General features: G+C 33.8%; 1 pseudogene; it reads left to right on the forward strand.

Annotated features, from left to right (window-relative positions):
* The first annotated feature begins 14,316 nt into the window (after positions 1-14,316).
* On the forward strand, positions 14,317-14,948 carry LOC107489718 (kunitz-type trypsin inhibitor-like 1 protein; annotated as a pseudogene).
* The last annotated feature ends 523 nt before the right edge of the window (positions 14,949-15,471 follow it).

The raw sequence follows: 15,471 nt of genomic DNA on the forward strand, positions 1-15,471 counted from the left end.
TAAATTTAAATATTAGTAAAAATTTTAAACTTTTTTACTTTAATAAAATAAGCAATAAATATATTAAAAATTTAAATTTTATATTTTTATATTTTTTTATTTGGTAACATTAACATGTGACATTAGGACATGTAATTGATAAACTTATTTAATTACTAAATTGTGAGCTTAGTTGCTCACTTGCTCTTGCTCGTACCTCCTCCTGTTTCATATTAGTATCACTTTGCTTTTTAGGTTCATTAAAAAATTATGTAGTTTTAGTTTTTTCTCTTTTGAGTTTTGATTGCTTAAACTTTCAATATGATCTAATAATTGTCTTAATACTTATGCAAAATTAAACAGAGATACTTATTTTAAAACGGAAAATGTAAGTAAAAATTAATTAATAGTTTATTGAAATTAAAAATGACACTTAATTTGCAACAAAAACAAAAATAGAGTTTAGCAAATATATATCTTTAATTAGAACACAAATTAAGATTATTATTCCTAAAAAATTTTAAATATTTTATTTTAATAGATACACAATAATTATATTAAAAAATAAACTTTACATAATTTTCTATAATAATTTTTTATTAATAACTTTAACAACTCCTCTTATGATGATATATATAGAAAAGTGGTAAGGGGCAGTAATTTTTGTGATTTGTAGTCATTAAGTAGTCATTAATGATATTTTTAATAGTGTGAGATTGCTTACTTTTCTTTTGCTGATTACATGCTGGCCATAATTTAATAAAGTTGCTGAACCCTACATTTTTCTATATAGAGTACGTGTATGTTATGGCATAATATTCTCAGTATAATAAATATAATTGTGAAGAAATCCTAGCAGAGAAAGAGTACGTACGTACTCAGAGAGAATGAGAGAAGGAGAGAGCGGGAACGAGTGTTTGAGGGCAAAACACAGTGAGGATGGCGGCCATGCCGTCGGAAGAGATAAGGGGGAGAGTGTGGGTGAGGGTGCATTCGGTGCCAAGGAGAATTTTTCACGGGAGGGTTTTTCAAAGTCTACAAAAATCTCCTTTAGAGATAAAGTCATTGGTCCAGAGAAATCGAAAGCCTTTGCACTTGCAGGATCTCTATCTGGGATAGTATAGCGACAGTGGTGGGCAAGCAGGGCGAACTGAAGAAGCCTTGTTTGGCAGAGCCTTATCGAGAAGCTTTGGTGACAAAGGTTCTTGATAAAAATTATAGTTACACAGCTCTTTCACACAAGTTTCGGATGGTTTGGCGCATCAAAGGTGGCTTTGATCTGCTTGATGTGGGATTTGGGTACTTCATGGTAAAATTCGATGCAGGTGAAGATCGTGAGAAGGTCATGCTTGGTGGCCCGTGGTTGATTGAGGGACACTATGTTGCTGTAAAACTGTGGGATATAGATTTTTGGCCATGTGAGAAATCCTTCGGGTCTACACTTGTATGGGTTCAGATTTCGGGGCTCCCAATCTGGTGCTATCAGGAACAGGGCACCAAGCCACAGGACGGTACAAAGGCAGTGCCACATCCTGAGACCAAAATTCACAATTCAAATGAAGTAGAACCTGAGGTGGTAGGTGGCGTTACTGGGGAGAATCCTACACCGAGTTTGCAAGAGCATTTAGAGGCTAATAATTTGGAAGGAAATAATGTTGAGGAGGCTTGCATGCATGATGAACCAGGCTGGGAGCAAGTTGTGAGGAAAGGTAAAACCAAGCTGGGCCAGAAGCAATCTAACAAGGTCCAAAGAGGCACTCAATATAGAACTGATTTGGGTAGAGTAATCAGGCCCACCATCCACTTCTCTCACACGAATGGATCCATCTCTTATCGCGCCAGGGTCGGGTCACGAGTCAAGGTTGGACACAGTGCTTCTCGTGTTGGTGAGACGTCGATCTCCTCAACCCGACACACCCAAGTGCCTTGCGGGTCCTCTCTACGGAAACGACCAAGGCCGGGTTCCCTACAGAGCTCGCCACTTGAGAAGAATGGAGGCACGGTGGTGGAAGCATTGTCATGTCTTCCTACAACCGTGAAGGAGGATGTTGCCGTGGCGGTTCCATTGGAGAAGGAAGGCGCGTTGCCGGCTGTTATTGCGTCAGTAGGCGGGAATAAGGAGATATTCCATGGAGATCCGGAAAACCTGAAGGTCACGGGAGTCACTTCTACTGGGCAAGCCTCGGTTTGAGGTTGGTGAAGCACTTTGATTTGCTTGTTTTATAATTTTATATTTTATATTATGGATAGTTTAAATATAATAGCTTGGAATATTAGGGGTGCTTCTAATAAGTTAGCTCGGGTGAATTGTAAAGAGCTGGTTAGGAAATTTAAACCTGTAATTTTTATTGTGGTTGAAACTCATTGTCCTTTTCAACACTTGAAACTTTTCTGGAAAGACTTGGTTATCACCCTATTGGTATAGTAGAGTCGTCAGGACATAAGGGGGGTATCTGGTTCCTTTCTGCAATGCAGGGTGTTCACTGTAAATGGGTTGATGCTTTCGATCAGTGTGTTACAGTTGAGGTTCAGGTAAATAATGTGATTTGGAGGTGCAGTGGTATCTATGGCAGTCCTCAATTTAATACCAGAGTTCTGCTATGGGATTATCTTTTTACTCAGTCTTCATCTTTCTACGGGCTATGGATTGTTCTTGGTGATTTTAATGGAGTACTATTCTCTCATGAATCTAAGGGTTGCCTATTCTCGAGTCGTCATGCAGATCGGCTTGCTGCATCTCTAGGGGATAGTAATCTGTTTTCTTGGTACAAAAGGGTTAAAAATGGTGTTGAGGTGGCAAAAAAACTTGATCGGGTTTGTATCAATAGTGGCTGGCTATCTCTCTTTCCAGAGACTTACGTAGAAATTTTAAATAGGCTTCAGTTTGATCATTTTCCTATCCTAGTGCGCTGTGCAGGTCGTCCCAAACCGAAAAAGAATAGACCTTTTCGGTTTATTGCGGCTTGGACAACTCATCCGGAGTACAGAGATATTGTGAATCAGTCATGGCAGACTGGCTACAAAGAGATGCATGGCAAGCTTTCCGAAGTGTAGAAGAACTCTTTGGAGTTTAATTCTAAAGTGTTCGGCAACATTTTCGTTAGGAAATGCAAATTAGAGAGACAGATTAATTTCCTTTAGAAGCGACTTGAAGTAATAGAAGATTTGTCTATGCGGCAAAAAGAAAAACAACTGATTGAGGAATTTGATAACACGCTTGTGCAGGAGGAACTTCTATGGTTTCAAAAATTCAGAGAGCAGTGGGTAAAATTTGGGGATAGAAATACCAAATTCTTTCATGTCCAGACTCTTGTGCGAAGAAAGCATAATAAGATTCATGGTCTTTTTCTTCAAGATGGGGTATGGGAAACGGACCTGGATGTCCTTAGAAGGGAAGCTGAATCCTTTTATAAACGCCTATTCTACCAGTCGGAGGATGTAGACTTAGGTTGTCTTGGTGATGTGCCGCTACCTTCCCTAAATGATGAAGCCTGTTGTAGCCTCACAGCGCCAGTTACTTTGGAAGAAGTTAAGTCGGCCGTTTTCAGTATACATTCTTTTAAGGCGCCGGGCCCTGATGGGTTTCAAGCTTTATTCTTTAAAGAATACTGGGAGATTGTTGGTTTTGATGTTTGGACTATGATTCGTCATGCGTTCTCTGGTTTGGATATGGATCCAAGGATGATGGAAACTCTTGTGGTTCTTATTCTGAAGGTACAAAACCCGGTTTCCATGAAGGATTTCTGACTAATTAGTCTCTGTAATGTGGTTTACAAAGTTATTGGTCAATAGACTTCTTCCCCATCTCAAATAGATTATTAGGCCATTTCAAGGAGGTATTATCCCGGGAAGAGGAACCCCAGACAACATCATTGTAGCACAAGAGGTTCTCCATTTCATGAAAAAGACAAAGTCAAAGAAAGGCACCCTGGCCTTTAAGATTGATCTGAAAAAAGCGTACGATAGAGTGGATTGGGGATTTCTGAAACAAACCCTGGTGAGTTTTGGCTTTTCTCCTTCGACAGTTAATCTGATTAAGCGTTGTGTCACTGCTTCCTCACTGTCTATCCTCTGGAATGGGGATAGATTAAATAGCTTCACTCCAAGCAGGGGTCTTAGGCAAGGAGATCCTATATCATCGTATCTGTTTGTGTTGTGTATGGAGATATTGTCTTGTTCTATCAATCAGCAAGTTGATAAGGGCTAGTGGAAGCCGGTTGCGGTTTCTAGAGGGGTCCTAGAATTTCTCATTTGATGTTTACCGATGATTTGTTTCTTTTCTGTAAAGCTAAAAAATAGCAAGTTCAAACTGTAATGGTAGCTTTGAAAAATTTCTGCAGAGGCTCTGGGATGAAGGTTAATGTGGAGAAATCTAAAGCATTATGCTCTAGGAATGTTTCAGCGACAAGAAAAGAGATTTTCATTGGAGTCTCCTCCATCAGATTTGTCAAGAACTTGGGCAAGTATTTAGGGGTGAATCTTAATCACTCTCGGGTGACACGTGCAACTTTCAACGATGTTCTGGACAATATTCGGGGAAGGCTAGCCAGCTCGAAAGGGAGATTGCTTAATAAGGCAGGTAGACTCTGTTTGCTCAACTCGGTAGTGACTGCGATTCCTACTTATCGCATGCAAGTATCTCTCTTCCCTAAAGGGGTAACTAATAAGATAGATTCCATGATGTGAAACTTTCTATGGAAGGGTCAAGCTGATGGTAGAGGCCTGAATCTAGTTAACTGGAAAATGTTGGTCACCCCTAAGAAGTTTGGAGGTCTAGAAATTAGAGATCCTTTTTGTGCCAATATTTCTCTTCTTGGAAAACTAGTTTGGCAACTTTTTCACCATCTCGATAAGCTACGGGTTCAACTGTTGACGGAGAAATACCATTCTTCTAAGGATGATTGTCTTAGTCAGTCTCGAGAAAGGGGATCTTATGTTTGGAAGAGTATATGTCGAGCTTGGGATATCCTGAAGGAAGGTTTTATTTGGTGCATTGGGGATTTGGAACAGAACTTTTGGTTTTCTAAATAGAAAAGAGAGGGGCGACTGTGTCAGGAGATGGATTATGTTCACATTTCTGATTCGGATCTCAGGATCTTAGACTTTTGGTCATCTGGACAGTGGAACCTTGAAAATATCTATTCTCCTCTGAATCAGTCTCTGTAGAGCAACATTAACTCTTACAACCCAGATGTTCAAGCTAGTTCAGAGGTCGGTTGGTGTTGGACTGGTGCAGCTTCAAAGGTTTATGATGCACATAGTGGTTATTTGTGGCTCAGTAAGAAGATGTTTAGTTGGGAGGATAGGGGTAATTGGCTTTGGCTTTGGCGTCAACATGTTCCAGAAAAGCACAAATTTTTGGCCTGGCTATGTCTTCGGGAGGCTCTTCCTACTGCTGCATTTCGTTTTAGGAGGGGCATTTCGCACACGGATAGCTGTCCACGATGTTTCTCAGGTCAGGAATCGGTATTACATTGTATTTGGGATTTTCCAAAAGCCCAACTTGTTTGGCAAGCTTTAGGGATCTCCGATCAACCAGTAGATTTGATGAGTTGGTTCTTACATAATAGCAAACAATGCTCCTTTAGATTCTTTTCTGGTCTCTGGTGGATTTGGCGTTCGAGGAACAACGAGATCTTTCATCATCACGAGCATTGCACCACAGACAAGGTGATTGGTATGGCTTTGTCCTTGGAAAAGGAGCTCCGAAATATTTTTGAGTTGCAACGACTGTCTATCCCCTCAACTATTAGTGACTCTTGGATTCTCCCCTCAGTGGGTATCTTTAAGATTAATTGTGATGCTAGCTATCCTGGCAGTGGTGCTTGAGTTGGTTTTGCTTGTGTTAGCAGATATTGGAAGGGAAGGTGGCAACGAGACTATCTGGGAACAATTGAGAGTCGTAGCATTTTGCAAGGAGAGTTGTTTGCTATTTGGAGAGGCTTTCTTTTAGCATGGGACCTGGGACAAAGAGACATTATATGTGAGACAGATTGTGTGGAGGCTTTTACTATTGTCAATAATTTACAAGATTGCTCTGGGTTTATTGATCCTTTGGTGTTAAAAATCTGAGATATCATGTCTTGGAAATGGCGTGTTGATCTTCGGTTGATCTAGAGAGATGCAAATATATGGCAAAGACTGCAATGAAGACCCTTTATCCCCAAGTGGAACTTCCGTTGCCTTAGAATTTGAGAATAATATTCAACGGAACTGCCTTTCTTAAGCAGTTTCTTGTTTTTTTCTCTCTCTTAGCTTTTGTTTATTTTCTTTTAAGTCACCAAAAATAATATTCATTCTTAACAAAAGAGCGCGTTTCTTAATTCGTATAATAAGACAAGAAGAAACCCTTAATTTGTTAGGCTAGCTTGACAGTGAAAGTATGCATAGGAACCAATAAGTAGGATGTCAAATGGGCTAAGCACTACAAAAAAACAGGGTTAAAACGGCGGTTATTTTTAGTAATTACGGCAGTTAGAACCACCATTATTACCGAAAATGGCGCCTCCAAGAAACGCCGTTATTCTGGGCGCCATTCTGGTTATTACGGCGGTTTTCAGAAAACCACCACAATTACCTGAGGTTAATACGGCGGTTTTTTTAGGGTTAAAATGGCGGTTTAGAACCGCCATTATTTCCGTATAAAATGGCGGTTTTTGAATTGTTTAAAATGGCGGCTATAACTGCCATTTTTACTAGGATGTTGTGGCATCATTTTTGTTTAAAATGGCGGTTTTTAACCGCCGTTTTTACCATTATGACCGCCATTTTTACCAGGTTATAATGGCATCTTGTGTGTTTAAAATGGCATCATTTTCGTTTAAAATGGCAGTTTTTAACCGCCGTTTTTTCCAACGTATAATAGCATCGTCTTCATTTAAAATGAGGGTTTCTAACCACCGTTTGTACTTAATTATGATGACAATTTTATGCTTTTTAAAATAAGATTGAAACCACCAATTTAAAGTGATATTTTCGAAACTCACTTAAAAATCTCATAATAACCAAAAAAGGCATAACCATAAATCAAACATCAAGTAGTTGTATATATGCAAATTAATAGAATATTGTTAAACACACCACAATTGAAGAATTACAATGGTGTATGTCACTGACTCCACAATACAAATTCATAGGTTTTAAGACAGTAGCTATTGAATCATAGTAGTGTGTTATTGTTAAACTTGATTGTCATGTTAAAATCATGGTTTGTCTTTACTAAGAGAAGCTTATGAATCTCTCTCAGAGGGGATATCTGGGTTGATGTTCTTGGTTGGCATCTCGTGATTGTGCTTTCCCTCATATGTAGTGACAAATGCTCTTGGATCATCTATTGCTCTCTCCATGTGCTTTCGAACATTACACTTCACATTTGTACATCTGTAGTAACTTCTGCAATATATGTCAGTTTCTGTTATCAGAATAAAATTAATGAGAAATGAAAAAGAACAAGATGCTAGTTAGTAGTCATATGAGTATGATTTTAAACTTTCTTGAGTCCTTAGTTTTAACTTATATTTTAGAAGCAGGAAATAAAACTTGTAATCACCAACCTTTCAGGGATCATTTTATTAGCAAATTAATCTTTGGAGAGTATACGGTGAAGAGATGGTGGGAAATCTCACATCCACCATCTACATTACAGCCATATAGCAATACAAAGAAATGAAGAGATCATTAAAGCACTACAAAGCAGAACCGAAAATTCATTTTTTTTCAAAGATTTATTCTGATAGTGTATGCAACTTTAATTATTAGTACTAAAGAACAATCAATAAGTACAAACCGGGGATATGGATTGCCCTTCACCACCTTCAAGATTTATTCTGTTTGATCATGTTATGCCTTTCCAATATTGTCCACATGGATCATCACCACTCGCTTGCCAACCTAGTTGTGAAGGTGAGTTCATAGATTGAAATAAAATCCTTAATAAAATCCTTATAGCGGCCGCTGCATCAAACATCAGAAAAGAGATTGATATTCATCTAATTGGTGGCCTATATATGATATGATAAAGCTATGAATGTACTTATGTACATATATATAGATTCTAATTGGTGTCCTATCTCTTATCAAATTTTCAAACCATTTCCCGTACTAATGAAAGTAACAACTAACAAGTATGGCATATTTATGCTTCCCCATAATGGACCAATTTTTCCTTTAGTCTTGTAGGGGTATTAAGAGACGAGAAGGGAAGGAAATTAATGATCACAAAAATCTTATAATGTTAAATAGGAAGCATCCTTTTTTTATGCTTCACATTAATATTAACAGCACAATAATAAAAAGTTGAATTTGCAGTTAAAGAAACCTTAATGAAGTAAGAGATTCTTGTTCTGTAGAGAATGATAGAAGCCATCAAGAGGGTCTTTTCTTCTTGTTCTCTCTGCAGCTAAGGGAAATGGAGGGCTCTCAAATGGTTCTGCTGCAATTTCAAACCCAATATACCTCTCTCAACCATGACAGATATATTTAGGAAAGACTGTACTACACTTTCAGAGTTCAATCATGCAAGAGAAAAAAATTACAACAGTAAAATACCTACCTCAACCCTTTTTTTCTCCATAAATAATATTGATGGAAGGGAGATTGTATAGTCTTTTCTCATGATCCTTCTCCCTCTATTTCCTTCACTCTTCTTCAACAGCCTTCTCTTTGGCAGCCTGATATTTAAGATCAACCTTTATTTTTATTTTCCCACACAGGAACAAGATACACACACTAAATTCATCAACTTGGAAGCATCAAATATCGAATTTTTATTTTCCTCGGTTTAGAAACAATGAGGAAGTAAATGATTTGGGGAATGAGAGAATAAAATTACAAAGATAGCACAGAAGAATAAAACTATTTTGCTTCTATACTTCTATTATGTGTATAAACTATGACTAAATCTAACAATAGAAACATGTCAAATTTCAGCAGATGCTCTATACCTCTTCCTTGAGTCTATTCTCAACATGGAAACTAGACAATTGCTACATGCTGAACTAACACACTAGCCTCTGACTAGTTCTTGTTGCGGCACCAACTTGGATAGCAGATTCTACCCTTTTTGAAAAGTACTAAGGTTGACAATGGCGATCGCTCGGACCATAGCAGAAGCTTTAATAGTTTCTGAGAAAAAGAAAACACAACAACAATAAATAAATAGTAATCAGTGTTGTTTGATGAGAGGTCTTCCTTATAGGAAGTTCCTAGCTCTCTAATTATATATAAATAGATTCAGATAGAGATCTGCAGAAGTTGATATATATCGCAAAACACAAGAAACAGAAACAACACATGTATCATTGTAATTTTAGTGATTATTTCCAATGCAGCAATTATATTTGAGATGACAATTTCATACAGTTCCAATAGAAATAGCGGATTCAATATTTGAGGATCCATCCAAAGGATCAAATACAATGATGTATCTGCAAAATGGATAAGGAAATTGTTACTTGAAAATGGTGAATAATGGGTATTAGTTATTTCTAAAGCTCCAGAACTCACTTTCCCTGCTGTTTTGGCTTCACAAAAATAACATCTTCAAGCTCTTCTGAAACAAGAAGGCATTGAAAAGAAAACAAATTGCAGTAATTTATATGTAATAGGTAGATTAGACTTGGAGCATTTGACAGTTACAGAGATAGAGAGACTTACAGTGAACAAGGAAAGATATGGGGAGAAAACTCTAACTTGCTGTCTTTACTTGTTCCAGTTTCGCTATCAACAACTCTCAATTTTTGCATGTGTGGCTTTGCCATACTGATTAGATAATCACATTCCTCTTTGATCTGCTCAGATTAAAAACTAAATTTCAGTATTTGAAAAGTGATGACAATACAATCCATCAAATTAATGCTCCTAAAAAACATGAACATCAACCAGGATTTAAACACAATGTCATTGCATCATGTAAAGCTCACAAGCAAATTGTAAATACTAATTTAAATGCTACGATTAATCATCATGCAGCCAAAGAAAACAGAAACACAATTTGCACAATTTATTATCCTAATCTTTGAATTGAAAATATAACAAAAGAGAGGAGGATTCATCAACATGAGCTACCAGTAACTAGAGATCAAATCATAATACCACCAATTTTATTGAACAACATTCAAGGTATTACGCATTGTCACAAACAAGAAAAACAGAATCACTAGTGATAGGAAACAGAGCATATATCAATATAGTTAAGCTAGTTTGGATTTGTTATCAAATCAGTCCAAAATTATAAGTTAATATAACTAAATGATAAACATCAAAGCTAATTATAAGTCCAATTTCTAAGTTAATAATTCCCTGACCAAAATCCTACCTAAAAACCCTACCTCGTAAAACCTAAGAATCTCGACGGAAGGAAAAACTTGAAGCATAGTAGCTCGATGAAGGAGGCTGTAGTCGGAGGAGAACACCACCAAAGGAGATCGTCATCGGAGGAGAATATCGTTGGAAGAGATCTTTGTTTCAACCTTGCTCTCACATAGTGACATCGTTTCAGTTCGCGGCACAGTAGCTCAATCGAGTATATTGTAGGTACAAAATCAAGAAGAAAAACGTAAAACATGTGAATTGTATGAATAAGTGTGAGAATAATGGATAAAATCCACTATATTAAGTACATGATAAACCCTAAAAATGGAGTTTATCAAGATCGTCACTAGAGGAGATAACAAGGAGAGCGTTTCAGTTCATAGCACACAATCTCGATGGAGGAGTTTCTAGTCGATCAAGGGTGAACGCCGCTGAGAATGAAGACTGTTGCTGGAGCAGATCGTCGCCGGAACAGAGCACAGTGGTAGCATCATTTTTGGGTTTCAGTGGTGGCAGCGTTAGTTTCGGTGCGTAGTTTTAGGATTTTCATCGTTGGAGAAGAGTTTTAGGCCATTTTAGTGTGAAGTTTCAGGGATTTTGTCGTTGGAGAAAAATTTTGGACCTTTTATTTTTTTAAATCATGGATCTAGTTAACGGCGGCTTAAAACCGTCGAAATCACCAAAAACCGCTATTTTATGCAAATACATTATGACAACACCATAAAATACCATAATACTCAAATATTATGGCAGTTTTTTAAAACCGCCATAATATAAATACCGTTTTAAACAAGTTTTTTTGTAATGAAATTCGTCGAACTCTTCTATTTAACTACTTGAACTAGCTAGGTGGATATTTTGCTCCAAAAATAGACTTGTGAAAACGAGACCTTAACAAGCTTGAACTGGTTAACCTATAATTAAAGGAGTTGGTTTGTTTAACCTGATTAAAATTTTCTCTATCTTTTTTCTATTTTTTAATGTTTTCAATAACAATTCAACCTAAATATATCAAATTCTACTAAAATATTCCAAGACTTAATCTAATAATAATAAGATATTAAAAAGACAAAACATTTGATTCAAATTTTATATTTTTGTTTACAAATTATTTTTTATTTTTTTATTAAATGATTGAAAAGCTATTGGATAACCTAAAAAATATTAATAGGGATATCATAGTTTAGTGTGTAATATTTTTTAAAATATTTTTTATTATATAAAATTATTAAAATATGTGTTTCACTAATTTTTTGGTTAAAATTACTATCTAGAGTAACTTCATATTTAGTAATGATATACGAGTATCTATCTATCTATTTATCTAGAATAAGGGAAGAGTAGTGAGTTAGTTGCTTGTACATGGGCGGCTAGCTCCCACTTGGAACAAATAGATAGAGAGTTTTGAAATTTTAGGGTATTTTTTATTTGAAAAAAGTTTGATAACAAAAAAATTTCAGTCATAATTATCTAACACTTTTTATAATATACTTTATTTATATCATTTAATAATAGTTTTATTTTTTAGCCCACTCTTTTATCATTCTACTTATCATATTCTTATCAACTTCACTTATTAATAATATTAATTATAATATCATATCCCTTACTATTAGGTATTCTTGTAATCAATACTTAATATTCTCTTTTATAATTTGATTTTTATATTTAAGAATAAAATAAAAATGATTATAAGACATTAATTGTCCTAAGACACACTAATAGCATATATAGTTCCTTTGGTATGTTCATATAAAGATTAATAATAATAATAATTAATAACGATTATGATTTATCATTATAATTAATTCTTGTTTTATTCTTTTGTCTAATAAAAATACGATAATATCACATAAATTCAATAATTGTAATTGATTATTATCATACATGCTTTTTTATTTTATTATTATTATCATTATCATTTTTTATTGTAATTAACTTTTTATTTTTGTTAAGTCATTTATCATCATTCAATGAAAAAATACAAAATCTGCTACCCTAATATAATTTTGTTTCCATTAATTCAATTATTTTCATTCAAAATTCACAACTCTAATACCATTGCAAGCATAATTAGAATAGGTCAAGGAATTTTATAAGAAATCATCTTTATCATTACAAATAGTATGACATTTGAATTCGATCTTAATACGGTACCTATGGTAGAAAATGTTAAAGAATTTGAACAACAGATGGACTCAGGTGACGAGGTTATTGCCGGTCAATCAATTTTCGAGAATATCAAAAACTACACTAGTTTTGATGAGGTATGATAATAAACTGTTTTAATTTTTTTTGTGTTTTTATGTGTATTTATAATTATATTATACTAACTAAGTTTATACACATAACATTCATATGTTTATATACATAACATCCATAATTACATACAACTAACATCTATAAATTAAATTCATGTTTATTAGATATTATATCCATACACATATCATTTTCTAGTTATTGTATAAGTAACTATAAAATTAACACAGATGTTTTTAAATTTTATCATAATTGAATTTAAAAAATATCAAATTCTTAAATTAATTTATTCAATTGATAAATTTATTCATAACATTCATAGATTCATACACATAACATCCACTATTTCATGTTAATAACATCCATAATTTGTACTCATAATATTCATAATTCCATACCTATATGATGTCTATGATTAATAAATTTTTATAATTAATATTATCAAATTTTAAACTATACGTCTTATTGTATTTTTCAAATTATCTCATATATATGTGCACTAATAGGTCATGATTTCAATTATTTTAATATTTTTATTTAATATTTATATGTATATTTATTTATTGATTTTAATATAACGAGTTAATAATTATTTTTAAAAATTTATTTTTAAATTTTTGTTTATATTTTATGTTTTATTTTTTAATAGTCTATATGTAAAATATAAGTTGTATAGTAGAAGTTGTTTAAAATTTTTAATTTAATTTTTATAATTTTTGCAGAAAATTATTGTATTTTAATGGATAGTAATGTGATTGAGAGATGTTAGAGATTTGATTTGGGAGAAACTGAAATTGATTTTAGAAAGAACATTAATGACTCCAAATATGTAGTAAAATAGTAGGTGATAAAGAAAATACTTGATAAAGAAATGTATATTACTTACTTATCAAGAGAATGAAAAATTTTATGTGACATTTCTATATTATAATTATTTTTAGTTACCTAGCATCACCCTTTCTGTTTATCATCATATAGTATTTCTATTACAATAAAAACACAATATATATCAAATGAAATACCTACTACTACTCCTCCTCCTACTACTACTACTACTACTAATAATAATAATAATAATAATAATAATAATAATAATAATAATAATTTTGTATGAAGAAGTGTTTTAACCAAGTCTTATATCAAAATTTAAAAGTATACTATTTCAATCCTAAATGAGCTAAAACAAATGAGACAAAATTATCCTCTGTACTAGAATTTTTTGCATTAGTCACAATACGAAGAGTGTTAGGAGTCAGTAACTTTTGTGATTTATAGTTATTAAGTAGTCATTAATAATATTTTTAATGGTATAAAATTTTATCTAATGATATGTGATTATTCACTCTTCTTTTAATGATTACATGTTGGCCAAAATTTAATAAAATTACTAACTCTCTAGATTTTTCCTATTTTTATTGTCGAATATTATTTGTCGTTAATCTCGTTAGTAACATCAATATTCATATATTATTAACCCATAAAAATCCATCCCAAAAGTTTGATGCTAATACAAAAGATTCAAATAGTGACCAATGTGTACATATTTATTTTAACATAATAAAAAATCTTTTAAAAATTTGAACTTGAGTGTCAATTTGGGAAAAAGAAATATATACTATTTTTCCATGCATGCATCCGATGTTTTAGATTCACACGCACTAGGTACTCTCAAACATGTAACTCTTGTAACTCTATAAATAGAGGTTAAGACCTTAAGTGCATGAACACAAATAAATATAACAAAGCTTTCTTCTTGATATATAAATCATGAAGCCAACATTACTCATAACTCTTTCTTTTCTCTTTGCTCTAATCACCTACATTCAACCATCCTTCTCTTACGCTGCAGTTGAACAAGTGGTGGATTCAAATGGAAACCCTATTTTCCCAGGGCAAAGTCTCTATATCAAACCAGCTATCTTTGGCGCGGCGGCCGGAGGAGTTAGGCTTGGAAGGACCGGAAACTTAACGTGTCCAGTCACTATCTTGCAAGATTATTCTGAAGTTATAAATGGCATGTCTGTGGAATTTACGATCCTGGTATCATCTTCACAGACACCACGTCACTAGACATATCATTTGAAGAGAGGCCCGAGTGTGCGGAATCTTCAAAGTGGTTGGTGGTTGCCGGAGATGACGAATTCCCAAGAGATTGGATTGGTATTGTTGGTGTTGGGGATCATGAGGGCAAGAAATTGATCAATGGTAGGTTTATCATTGAGAGACATGATGATTTGAGTTACAAGCTTGTGTTTTGTCCCAATATAAGTGGTGCTACTTGCTCTGATGTTGGAAGATACGATGATGAAGATGGAAGGCGTTTGGTTTTGACTAATAATAATGATCCTTTTCAAATTGTGTTTGTAGATGCCACCAATGTTGATGATGCCACCATATAGTTTCAATGAAATATATAATGTCCATTAGTCATGTATTTAAGTGCCAGGGTCGTTAACTTTTATGATTTGTAACCAATAAATAATCATCAATGATGTTTTTAATGATATGAGATTTCATCCGATGGTGTAGATTACTCATTTTTAGTTTACTAATTACATGCTGGCTAGAATTTAACAAATTTGTTGGTCTTTAGACTTTTCCTTAATTATATATAGATTGAAAAATAATGGCGTCATACTTATAAGTATGGTTCTTATTATTAGCTTATCTTGTACTATCACCCTCTTTTTCAACTAATAATGTAAAGCATTGAATACATGCAGCATGAACAATAATATACATACAAAATGTGAATATTGATCCCTTTTTCTTCGAAAAAATAGATTTTTTCAATTTTTTTAATTGTGGACATAAATTAAAAATTTTAATTCTTAATTTTTTATATATTTCTTTTTAATTCTATCTATAAAATATGTATAAAAATTTATATTTTATCCTCTTAAATAAAAAATTAAAAAAATT

This window comes from Arachis duranensis, chromosome 5, assembly GCF_000817695.3.
Source record: "Arachis duranensis cultivar V14167 chromosome 5, aradu.V14167.gnm2.J7QH, whole genome shotgun sequence".
NCBI lineage: Eukaryota > Viridiplantae > Streptophyta > Magnoliopsida > Fabales > Fabaceae > Arachis > Arachis duranensis.